The sequence below is a fragment of the Glandiceps talaboti genome, chromosome 9, assembly GCF_964340395.1.
Source record: "Glandiceps talaboti chromosome 9, keGlaTala1.1, whole genome shotgun sequence".
In the NCBI taxonomy this organism is placed as follows: Eukaryota; Metazoa; Hemichordata; class Enteropneusta; family Spengelidae; genus Glandiceps; species Glandiceps talaboti.
Window position 1 is genome coordinate 6,401,724 of NC_135557.1, and position 14,095 is coordinate 6,415,818.

Here is a 14,095-nt window from a genome sequence, read left to right on the forward strand (position 1 = left end):
TCACAATATAAGGCTACACAAGTAGAGATGAATAATTGAGGAACAAATGACCGATGTACACTTCCTGGTTTGTAATTTGGTGATAATAAACGTTTCCACTTAACATTGGTGTCCGATAAGTCTGTATTCTTCCATGCATGTACATTCGTCAGCAAAGTCAAGACGTTATCAGTGCAAATAAATTGGGACTCCTTAACAAACGATCAGAACTGATTTCAAAGTGCCGCCATGAAAACAAATACATTCTTTCATTCCACCATGTCAAACCTCAACGCGCATCACATCCGGGTACCAGTTCTTCTGCGAGTTCGAATTCCATCACTTGAATTTCCGTTAAAATTTAGTCGTCCGAAGATCGCATTCAAGCATGAAACTCTGAGTAACGGCTCCGTACCATAACTTGTGTATTTTGTGTAAATACAGCTCTACTTCGCAGTATTGAGCGCTTTTCCTTCAGTTTATGACATACCTCTTATACTGAATTAGTATATATATATATGTGTCTGATGATCGCAATATGCGTGAAACTCCGAGTTACACCCAAGAAAGAGTTCCAGTACTACCAAAACTATATATATATATATATATATATATATATATATATATATATATATAATTGACTGGATGTAGATAAAACCACATAAAAGTGCTCAATACGGGTAGTAGAGCGAATTATATACAGGTATTGAAAATTTGAACCAAATTATATGCTATAGACCCTACAGAACTGTTTCGTGAGGTGCGTATTCCTCACTCATCAGATGATTTGGTTCAAATTTTCAATACCTGTATATATATATATATATATATATATATATATATATATATATATATATATATATATATATATATATATATATATATATTTACACAATCTCTTTGTTATTATTTGTCTTATAATTACATATAGGACATCGTCTTATACATTATTGTGGTGTCGGTGAAAAGAATTTTGCATCTGTACCAGAATTCATAAGATATTTCCCTTGTCACACTATCAAATGTTTCCCTGCACCCCCCCCCCATTTCCTCACTAGTCTCCCTGCTGTAAATACAACTTCATAAATATTCCTTAGAAAAGTCTCTCACTGACGTAATTTAGACTTCAGTCTGTCCATTGATGATTTCCCATACCAATTAAACAAAGGATATATATTATATATATTTCTGATGCAGAAATAAATACAATAATGTTACAATGAATTACATTATGGTATTTGTTTACCATCACTAACACACAAATTAAAAACAACCAAACAATCTCTCTCATTCACTTCTAGCACATCCCACCAACTCTTCTCATCTTTCTCCTTTACAAGAACAAACAAAACATTAACAACAACAATAACAACAACAGCAACAACAACAACAACAAACACAATAACAAAATATTACTCATACAAACAATTTTGGTGCATTTTTTTATTGAACAGGTGAAGTAAAACGACAATATATATAAATATCAAATATTCCACTTTGCCGACTACTGAGTCGTGTACCAATCTCAGATAAAAAGCATGATGACGTCGACATTTCATTACCCAACAAAAGAACTTGGTCAAACACAAATCAGTGACAGAGTGTACAGGAATAACCATTTCAGAACTATCAGATCTCAGTCTCTGATAAACTGAAAGTTCGGTCATTGGGGTGGGGGTGGATAAAGACATCAACGTAGTCTAAGCCACAGGACATACATATACACTTGAGAAAGAATGACACTTCATGTACCAATAGCAACATTCAGGCCCCAAACAAATCAAAACTCTCTCATTGAGTGTCGCTTTATGAATAAAGTGATCCAACAAGTGAGTGACATTCCATAGACCAAAAGTCTCAGAACAATCACGTGACATATGATGCTTGAAGTATTTTGATTGAAATCAGATCTGGTGTAAAGGTAAACGTTCCGATGAAGTAACATATAACAAAGTCTAAAAATTATGTAAATTACTACTATGCAATCACGAGTGCTAACATCACCAGAAGACAATTGTAATGTCAGAGAACATTAGCTTCGATTGGAAGATTTTATGACAATAGTTTTATCAAAGTTTTAAAGATAAGTATTTTATGAGAAAAATACACAAAAACTCAGCTTGTGCCTTGTTGCCAGTCTTGCATAAATCATAATATTTGTTTCAGATTAGCATAGTATTTCAAACACGCTCTCACCAGCAGTCCTTTTCTTTTTCCAATCTTGGTATTAATTCACTAAATAGTTCACAATATTCATTTCTAAGATCCTTCCCTCGACGGAAAGATGGAATCTCCAGGAATTCACGTCCCTCGACTGTCTGTTTTGGCCAGAAGGGAACTGTTTTGCCTTTGTTAGGATCCCTGTGAATTAAAGTCAAAAAATATAAACTCATGGTGGCTATTTCAATTAGTATACATGTCGGAACTAAAACTCTCACCGTTATTGTTACTTGTTCAAGAAACCCAAACACAATCTCAGTTAAAACACAGGTGACAGGAGTAAAATACACGACGACAATTTACGCGTTTTAGACTAATATTTTGTCTCCTTTCCCCTCTGTTGAAAATCAAGAAAGAATCGGAGGTTTCTGTACATGTTTTCTTAATATACAAAATTGAAATGATATCAATAGTAAACCATTTTAGTATCTGATATGGTTGAAAACTACACGTTAACTCTATAGGAAAATACAATTGTCAATTTCCTTGAAGCAAGGCAGTGTGAACCCCAACAATTATTGTAATATTACTTCGAAAGGAGCAGGACCAAGATTTCATAGGTAACGTTTAGAATAACTTTGATTGTCAATGTATTTGGTCACCTAGGTACATTGTAATATATCATGCGTCTGTCATAAATACAGTCATATCTGAAATAGATTGGTATTTTGCTGGATCACTTTTCTGCATCACTGTCTGTATTCAAAGACTTTCTTTAGTATCCTTGATTCATGTCGTTGAAGATCCCACACAAAGAAAAATTATCACATAATTTATTGGTGATAAGGACGTTACGATACACAAACAAACAAACAAACAAACAAACAAACAAACAAACAAACAAACAAATAAACAAACAAACAAACAAACAATCAATGGACTACACTGGTTAAAATATAAACTCAGTCTGCAGTATCTAGAGCAACGGTACTAACTAATACTACCTGACGTACCTCAGAATCGCAAAATTAATTTAAAGCTAACTGTAGCTGGAACGTTTTATTTGTCACATAATTCATAGTAATTTATTGCTTGTAATGTCTACAATACCGTAAGTATCACATTGCCTGTTGATAAAGGTATTTTTTAAATAGATGTATACATAATAAATCAAATTAAAATTTATTTTTGGGTCCGCACCCAAAAATCAGCGCCCTCAACGTCGATCACGATTTCAGCACGTTTCTTTAGTGCTTTTTAACGTATTCAATATCTAAGTATTGGTATTTTAACAATTTTCAGTGAATACATTATGGTTGTCTGATCGAAAAATCAAACTCCAGTTACAGTAAAGTTTCAATATGGTGGCAGACTCAAAGCAAAGCTTTCGCTCAAGATTAAAACTTGCCACTACATTACCCCAAGTCAACATTAACCACTAATTAACAAATACTATGTATCTTTATTAATAAATAAATAAATAAATAAATAAATAAATAAATAAATAAATAAATAAATAAATAAATAACCTTTAGGAGATACATAATTGATTGTCGAAAAAAACTATTTGTAGCTAGTACAGGTTTATAATGTTGTCATTATTTTAATATTGGTGTGTGACCCTATGATATAACACTCATTTCACCAAACTTAAACTTAGTAAGTGTTTTCAAGGACCGTAACATAATATGCGGTACCTTCAATAGCTAGAGCAACACAACAGAGCAACAAGGTCGAATTATTTTCACGCACGCATATATTAATGCATCTCAAGCCCGTGCAGTCGAAGTTATGGTTTCGACCAAGAAATCGAATATTCATTACTTTTATGATGTGCCTATAGCCTATAGTTCAGGTACTGAGAATTGACGCATTCTTCCTTTATTTTGCAATGTTGCGATGTTGCCTTTAAGATTTTAAACCCATATATAGCAAAATTGGACATCGACGTTAGCATAGTTTATGAATTCTACATATAATTTAGGATCGTGCACATACCCATATAGCCAAGTTGACCCAATATAATTTAGATTCGTGCACATACCCATATTTAGCCAAGTTAACCCCATATAATTTAGAATCGTGCACATACCCATATAGCCAAGTTGACCCCATATAATTTAGAATCGTGCACGTACCCATATTTAGTTAAGTTAACCCCATATAATTTAGAATCGTGCACCTACCCATATTTAGCCAAGTTAACCCCATATAATTTAGAATCGTGCACGTACCCACATTTAGCCAAGTTAACCCCATATAATTTAGAATCGTGCACGTACCCATATTTAGCCAAGTTAACCCCATATAATTTAGAATCGTGCACGTACCCATATTTAGCCAAGTTAACCCCATATAATTTAGAATCGTGCACTTACCCATATAGCAAAGTTGACCCCTTATAATTTAGAATCGTGCACTTACCGGTGACCCCATATAATTTAGAATCGTGCACTTACCCATATTTAGCAAAGTTGGTCCATGATGCCATCATGATTTCAGATATCTGTACTTCATATTGACTATAACCATGACTGGGATCTATTGGCATTCCAAACACGAACTACGGGGAATGGATAACAGAAACCTTTGTTAAGATAAGACATTCAAATAGTACTAATGTCGAAGACAAGTTGGCCATCAGGATGATCGCAAAGACACAAACTAAAACATTGTTTGCACCAACACGGATATTGTGTAATAGCAGTCATGATGAGTGACATATCTGATAGTATGTTTCTCATTCAATGGCTACCCAATATCAACTCCGTACAGTGTTTCCACTATCTTGATTACATGGTGACTATATCCACATAACCCAAATGCCGCTATCACCCATGTGTATAATCTAACATATTCAACAACAATCGTCTTAGTCTGTCGTATTTGGTTGATAGCTTGTTTTCATTCAACCTGTAAATATTAATTAAGTCTGGGGGGAAGAGTCCAAATATTCAATTGGTTAAGAAAGAAACACACACACACACACACACACACACACACACACACACACACATATATATATATATATATATATCAGTATATGTAATATGTCTATACTATCTTAATAAGAGTAAACAGTGCTCAATACACATGTATGTAGAGCGGTACATCACCATTTTGGGCCACGTGACTGGACATAAGCGATAATTAGTACGATCATAGACCCTCCATGGATGGTCTATGGTACGATGGATCAATACATATGTAGAGCGATGTAAATAACACAATGTATATGTGTGTATAATTATATATATATATATATATATATATATATATATATATATATATATGTGTGTGTGTGTGTGTGTGTGTGTGTGTGTGTGAAAGCTATACTAAGGATTAACTGCTAATTCAATTGAATTAAAATTCAACGCACACAAACACTCATTTGTGAACTTATACCTCCATCTAAATACGGAGCGATCCAAATATATCTAGATTCAAAGGGAAGTGGTACACAATACACCATTAAATAGGCTATCATCTCCATGGCTAGAGCTTGACATAACGATTACTAATAAATTAACAACAAGGCTGATAGAAACAAGCTACTGAATAAGAGATCCGAGCTCGTAGCCAGATGTAGACATGGAAATAAAGTTATCTAGCATTCTATTCTATATCTATTTAACTATATGAGGGGAAAAACATAAGACGTGGATTAGTCCAACCGTCTTGTTACGTAATGTGCTAGCCAAAATCTAAGCGAACACATTGACCGTATCAAATTAATCTAGCCATCTGATGACCGCAGAAGAGAGAGAGAGAGAGAGAGAGAGAGAGTGTGTGTGTGTCTGTGTCTGTGTCTGTGTCTGTGCCTGTGTCTGTGTGCTACTGATATTGCATTTCGCACTGTTGTCGCCAGAGACACCCTCATTATTATTATAAATACATAACCTTGATAAAGGTATCTAATCTGATCTAAAGGTCTCACAAATGAAACATCACGAAAGGCCAAGTTACCACCTTTGACGTAATTCCGTTGATAAATACAATACTTCTCTGCTAATAATATTGCATATAGAGCACTATTCAGTATTCTACCCACTGACGGCCTCTGTACTGTGTGTGTGTGCGCGCGTGCGTGCGTGTGTGTCTACATGTGTGTGCAGTCAATTCAGTTTGCAGAACTACATTTGTATTGTTGTATTTGTATCTAAATAGTTTGAAGTCTTTTCACCTGAATTTCGGCAGTGTGTATAACTCCCATCCATTCAGGCCATTCCTGGTTACTTGCTCTGTGGCTAAAGTAGTACAAGTAAACATTCAAGTTCATATCGGTGTATTTATACGCAAGATCAACAATGGGACACAGGAATACCCTATCACCAACTATATCACCAAGAGAATCTCGATTGACTATCCCGTTGTCAAGTTGACCCCATGGAGTGTATCTGGCCTTGACAGCAGCGCGTGAACATGGCTGTAAATCATAGTTTACTAAATCAATGTTAGAAAGATAGCTGTCATAGGTTTGCAGATTGAGGGCGTCGTTTTCGTATCCAGGTATTTCAACTATAAACACAGTACCCTCGTTCTTGTTTGCGCCCATTAAAACATCAGTTTTCTTGATATAGCCGTCTTGAATTAATATACTTGGTTCATCAAGTAAAAAGTGGCCGTCTACCACAGGAACCCATGGAAATTCACAAAAATTTACAGTAACCAATTCATTCCGGCTGATAATGTCAGCAGGGACATTTCGGAGACAATCGACAAAGTTCGGGTCTGTATATTTGCATCCGACGGTCTCGCCAAGAACTGTCGAACGGATTTTCGATTGATCTCGGTTGATGAATCCCCAAATACTGTATGGCGAACTCTGCATTATAGCTCGTTTGAAGAATGGTCTACTAAGATGAGACATAAGATGCAATCCAATGCTGTTTCCTCCAACACTTTGACCAAATATGGTCACCGAAGTTGGGTTACCACCAAACGCTGCGATGTTTTCCTTCACCCATTTCATTCATAGCTAGTAATTGAGCCAGCAAACCATAATTTCCTAAAATAAAACAAAAAACTCTACAATATGGTCTCTGAATCCTATCTAATTCTGGTGAAAAATAAAATATACTACAAGTTAAAAATTTAAAGTGAAACCAGTTCCAGGAGAGTATAACTCATGCATAGTAACAGTAATATAAATCATGAATGTCGATGGATTAGCTAGGTTGGATTCCAACAGAGCAGCTTACACATTACACATGGCTATTCGGTGGGTCTCTTCTGCTGGTCCCACAGTCTGTGCTTTTGATATATATGTAAGGAGGAACATGGTCAGCATCTATTTTGAGTCATAACAGTCGAATGGTTACAGTTTCCGGCTTGGAATCTGTATTTTGCAGGTTTGAGCCTCCCGCTGAGGTTTGTTTATGAAATGGCTAGTCCTTTGGCAAGATTTGAACCATAATTATCCCTCAATTATTCCAGCTGTATAACTAGGAACAAGAATAGATCTTGCAATGTGAATGCTTTAATCATTTGCAATAATAGACGCAACGTGGATTGAGGAAGACTTAATGTAAAAAGCCGTTATCTTATGATATGTGTTTTACATGTCCATAGTAATATTGTAAAGCCATTTGAGGAAGGTGCGGGGACAGCACTATATATAAATTAGCATTATACCTAATATGACTTTGAGATTAAAAGGGCACTACGTACATACCATCTTTTGATTTTATGAAAGACAATATAATAGCGGTAAAGCAGAAGATGCACTGTATTGAAAACATTCGATGACAATTGCCATTATACCGTGCACGAGCCAAATTGAACAAAAAATACATAATATATACCCTGGTCGTGCTACGTCGCGACAACGCGTGTCTACGTCACTGGTACTGCTGTATGTGTTCGAAATATGAGTCAAAACGTTCAAAATTGCTATTTCTTTCTCAGATTTGTCTTTAATATTATTGACACTGGTATAATAATATTATTCTCTAATATTTTTCTTCATTCAGTTGAAAAATACACGTGTCCCAAGGTAACTACCCCAGCGACTCGTAGTGACAAACGCCCTTAGGTCACTCGTATTTTCCCTAATTGCAAAGAAGAAAAAGAAAAAAATAGTAGATATCTAATAGAGCTGTTATGCAGCTATTAATTCCTGAGTCTTAGAGCAGAGAGAACAGAATGATGCTACATAACAACACGAGGGGTAATATATTGTCTACTAGTGCCCGAATAAAGCCAGCCACAAAATGTTCTATAACCCATCACATTTTTGGGCACATATTCTTTCCATTGTAAAATCAAGTCACTGATATGACTCTCATGTTATATGAATAGTACCCAAGGGAAAATAGAACGAGACTAATGTCTGTATATGCAAATTGAGGTCACTGCGCGTCAATAGTCCACAACACTTTCAGATTGGGGCGATCTTATAATTACTGTCATCGTGAACCATACATCACTAACCCGAGACTGAGGCTCTTCATCAATGGTTCTCGAGTTATGTCTTTCTTACGTTTAATTTACCATTCTCGCAAACCAGAGCTGTTATTTCTTCCGCTACACTTCGTTCCAGTGGAACGGCCCCTTAAGAACGGTGCCGTAAAAGAGGCCGTGGTTTGCGACGGTGACGCTTACATGGTATTAGCTGCTGTCGTCAGCATTTATAGTACGAGAGAACTTAATTTCTTAGACAGGACAGGAGACGAACCGACGAAAAGGAACTCAGTCGATTCCAAATATATGGGTTATCTAATGTTATGATTAATGATGACATATTAATAGACAGAACCCCAGTGTGAAGTTGTAAAACTCATTTATAAATATATATGTGTGGTTGTGCAAATATTCTTTACGAAATAATAGTTATTTTGAATGTTTAGGCTAAATATTTTGCAGAGCAGAACCAATAGCAAAGAAGTCCATTGAAATTGTGTATAATTTATCATTTATATATGGAAAAGAAACATTTTTTTGGAAAGGTTCAACTTGTCTCGGTAAATTATTGTTGGCAAGCGTTGTATTCTTATTTCATTATTTCTCCAGGAATAACACATATTATTTTCTAGAGACAATAACCTTCATAATATGTTTCTGTGCAAAGTAAAGTCCAACCTTTTGCTCGTCCATCTCCCGTTGCTAGGAACCCAAAAGAACCAACACGATAGTTCATGGAAACAATAATAACATCTTCGATCCCTGCCAAAAATCTGCCATCATAGAAATCAAGAGAAGCAGTGCCCTGGATATATCCACCACCATATATCCATATATGTGTGAAATGTAGACACTGCTTTAGTATACAACCATCAAAGTATTAAATTGCTCATCATACATACATGTATCCCACATATCCCATAATACTCCATATTTTAGTAGGTTTGAAAGAATTATAGCTAGGCGGAAACACGTGATTATTACTTGCCTTGTGATACAAGCATTAACATTGGCACGAACACTACGTTGAGTATGTCGATTATAAAAACAACATTTGCCACTTGACCGTCCAAAAAGAATGTAATTTTTGGACTGAATCGTTACATATAGCTATACATACACATACCATTACAGATGCATTGTTGGGTCTTGGGGACGCGGTCCAGACATTGAGATAAAGGCAGTCTTCACTGACTGGTGTATTTGCATTCATCATTGCAACACCCTTTAAGCCAGGCAACTTGGGGTATCTTTGCTGCATACAGGAATTACTGTAATTAACAGCATCGCGTACACCTTCCCATGATGCAATCGGTACAGGAGGCCTGAAGCGGAGTTCGCCAAGTGGTGGTTCGGCAAATGGTATACCTAGATATGCATATACCTCTCCGCGTTCATCTGGTAGGGTGATTGATTTCCCTTTTACCATTCCAGAACGTGTTTCAACCAAAATATCTTGGTTTGGTAATCCTGGAAAAATATATGTTGTAGTAAGATCAACTGAAGTTACAACGCCTTTGGAATTGTAAAAAATCACTAGGGGGAGACCTTTCTCTCCCCCCCCCCTCTCCCTCCCTACCTCCCATTAATCCATGCCAGCTGAGAGCTCATGGTGACCTCGCAAAACATCAAGACTTACCGAATATCAAAAAGGTGTATTTTTATCATCGGTAACACTATCATCATAATCTGCTATTAAGTGGTCATCTTCGATTGATATTGTCCGACCTACATACCGTGGTAGGTTTGCTTTTGTCATTAAATCTCTATCATTTAAATACTGTGTTTACTGTCCAAGAATTTCCCCAATTCTACCAGGCAAACAGGAAATAACAAACACAAAACCCCCATCACAATGCTAGCATATCATATAAAATAACTTTTCTGTGGTGGCCACAACTTGTACGTTAATATATGTGACTTGTTATCATAATCACTGTGTGACGTGAGATTTTATTAGTTGCGACAAGCTTTTAATAATTTGTATTGATGGATTGTGAATATTTCACCAAAAATAATTTATTTTATATGATATCAGGGATGGAAAAAGTACCATGCATGTACATCTGAAAAAAAATCCTAATACACGACGATTTCTGGTGTTGTACTATATTTGTGTCCAGAATCTGTGTCTCCTAATAGTTTTCACCAATTACAAAAAAATGCAATCATTTTTTTTTTAGAGAGAACGGGTAGACCTGAGATGGGTGTGTAGTTATTCTCATCAAACTCTGGTCATTCAAGTACATGTAAGAGTGACAGAACGTTTGGTTAAGTAATTATACAAGAAAGTCTCCTTTTTTTGGATTTTTAAAAATACCATCAAAGGAGAAAAACATTTTTTTTAAAGTTTGACTTAGAAGATTGTAGTTGAAATTGGTAACTGAATTTAGAGTGGGATTTTGATCAATGCCTAATAGCTTCTCCGTGAAAATATTGTTAATTATAATTCAATGTCACTTTGATCAACTGGGTGAAAATAGTATCGGGGTGTAATATAACATATACAAAGGATTATTATGTATGAAAGGCGACATATGTTTCCAAAAGAGGTGTATTTGATCTGTGTTTACACTGATGATAATGTTGATGATGGTCGATGTTCGGCAATTCATGAATAGCAAGGAAACGATATTTTCAAACAACAACATCGTAACTGTACAGGTTGATGTTTACAAATAATTCAAAGTCGATCCGACCATATTACTATAGTGTGACGTCAAAATATAGTAATATGAAATGTATGGATTTCATATTACTGCACTTTGACGTCACACCCTAGGAATATGAGGGTCTATGTATAGAATAACAACGAAAATGTTACTAAGGATGAAGACATGTGTATCATAATTCAGCGACGTAGACAGCTCGAAGCACGAAAGCCAACATTTGATCAATATCACACCACAACAGAACAGAACAGAACAGTAACAAATGATAGAAGTATATATGCAGAGACTGAGCATTATACGAAAAGTCAAATTTACCCACCTTTACCCAACCTTTACCCTTGGTGAGACCCACCTAACCACCATCTCTGTCCAGGGGTAGTACGAGACGCAGTACCACTTTTGACTGTCTACAACCCCCAGGTGAGAGATTACCGGGGGTAAATTAAGTCAAAGGTAGTACTTCGTCTCATACTACCTACATTTACACATCCTCTGACCATGATTTACCCCGGTGGAAAGATATGGTCAAATGTGACTTTTCGTATAGTGATCGAGGAACGTGTAGGGATTCACACTCTGACATAAACTCCACACAAAGCGAAGTGTTATCCTCCATGGATGATAACAGTGGTTGATCTTTTCGGCAAATTTTTGAAATCATTAAAACGAAGAATATTAATATTATTTAAGCCTACAAGGTGTCAAAAGAGGTGTCAACAGATTTAAATACCATGCATTTGACTAAATTGTCGGGGAAAAAGACATATTTTACGAGGCTGCTAGTTAACACTAGAAACGTTTCAACCTGGTGTATCTAGCTACCTTCAAAACTTCCGTACTAGCCTCGCTAATGCCATACTAGATCTAGGGTTAGCTTCCCCTGGGAGCCCTGGCTTTTAGTGACTTAGACTAATTAAAATGCAACTTGGTATCAGAAAGGGTATACTTTTTGCATAAAATTGGTATCACGCCACTTTGGGTTTCAATGTTTGTGAGGAACCTCCCCGTAATGTTACTCATGGAGTTATCCCCTCCCCAGCCCCTAAAGAATAGTAAAACTATTCATAACCAATACAAGATTTTTGAAAATGTTACTAGTAACTGCTCCTTTAGGCATTTCGTGTTAAACGTTGGAAGGCAACATTTTCAGGGTAATTTTAATGGCGAATAAAAATGCCTTCCAAGTAAAAATTTATAAATATTACCACTAAAAACTAGCCTAAAATTTACAAAGCATTCCATGGTTTGCATACAAATTTTACTGTTGAACCTTTTGCCATTGAATCACATTCACAAGTAATGATTTTCAATAATTAAGGTATATCCTAAGAACGCACGCTTAAAATTTTATATTCTTGAATACATGTATAACAATAAATCACACGTTTTCCGACAAAGTTTAATTTGTTGATTTAGCTTATACTTTTAATGGGTTAAGTTATTTCTATTATTAATTCTTTTCGGCAATTAGACCATGAATACACAAGCGAATACAAGCTTCGAATTTCATAAAATTTGGTACATAATTCCACGATAAATCTCAAATGTCTTGTAAGTTGTATGCTATAGATTTCCTATACTTTGAACATGCATCGGCAATAACAAGGCACGCGAATCTGACATACCTTGGAGTAACCTTTCCTTCATATCATTTGCATAATTAATGATTTTGTTAAATTAGGGAATATGTTAGTAATATAATCTACAAATTTCTTATAATTTCTTATAAAAATTGACATCAAAATACACATTTCCTTTTCAGTGTGTTCTTGTGGTTTTTAATTGCAATGAGTTTCATGGTTCATACATATGTAAGGGTGACCCATTTTTTTTGTTTCTCATCTCCAGTGGAATAGTCAGGTCACGTGGGGCGGGCGGGCGAAATAAAAAAAAAGGGGGGGGGGGCAAGGAAAAAGTCTGTATTTTTTCAGTTCTATTCTCTGTCCTTTCTGTCCTGTCAGTCTCTCTTCAACTTCTTTTCTCTTCTCTTTATTGAATTCCTTGTCACAAGTCTCTTTCCTTCATTGTAGCAAGGTTAACAAGTCCGTAGAACAACTTTGTAAGAAGATGAATACTTATCATTCTGATGGGTGTATATCTGTAGCCATGAACTATTGTATGATTTTATCAGGAGTACTAATACATTCGTCCTATTAATCAAAGTGGCATTGACATCGCTGACAATTTTTTCAAGTTATCCAATTTGAACTTTATGATGTAACTTTTTGAAACGCTTATTATTGTGATTGTCATCAGTGTGCTAGAGGAATTTTCATTTATATAAATCATTACTTCTATGAAACAATTTTCTTCAGTGTGAACTTGTCAAAATAATCAGATAACATGTAAACATTTCTAGAACTCAGAACTCCTTTGGGATTTACTGTTTAAAAGTAATTAAACGTAATTAATGTAAATGATACCATGGGATTTGTACCCCCTTAAGACATAGTGGGATGACCCAACGTATATTTGATTGTGGTTCTATGTACTAACTTTTGTTTTATTCTGATTACGCAATTAAAGTAATCCACAAGTTTTGATTGCATTTTTATGTGACATTGAACCTCAGGAAATGTGAATTTCTATACGAAAGGTCTTTTATTGTTATTTATTGTTTTTTTTATTGCTCACAAGTTTAAATCATTTCAGTCGAGGTAGTCGCGTGTGTATCTTGCCAAAGGTCCGGTGGATGTAACACGGTGATGAAGACCCAGGAATAAAAAAACTTCTAAGATGGCCGTACAAAATCCAAACTATCTGCGGAATCGTGTGATGAAATTGTATTTAACAGGGACACGAAGGGAGCTGGGTGTTTACTGACATTATTTGAGCTGGTCTTTGCGAAACCTTGACGTGTGAGGAAGTATTTCCTGGACAAT

General features: G+C 35.6%; 1 pseudogene; it reads right to left on the reverse strand.

Moving 5' to 3' along the window:
- Positions 1–2,171: 2,171 nt before the first annotated feature.
- On the reverse strand, positions 2,172–12,860 carry LOC144440460 (cholinesterase-like; annotated as a pseudogene).
- Between the last annotated feature and the right edge of the window lie 1,235 nt (positions 12,861–14,095).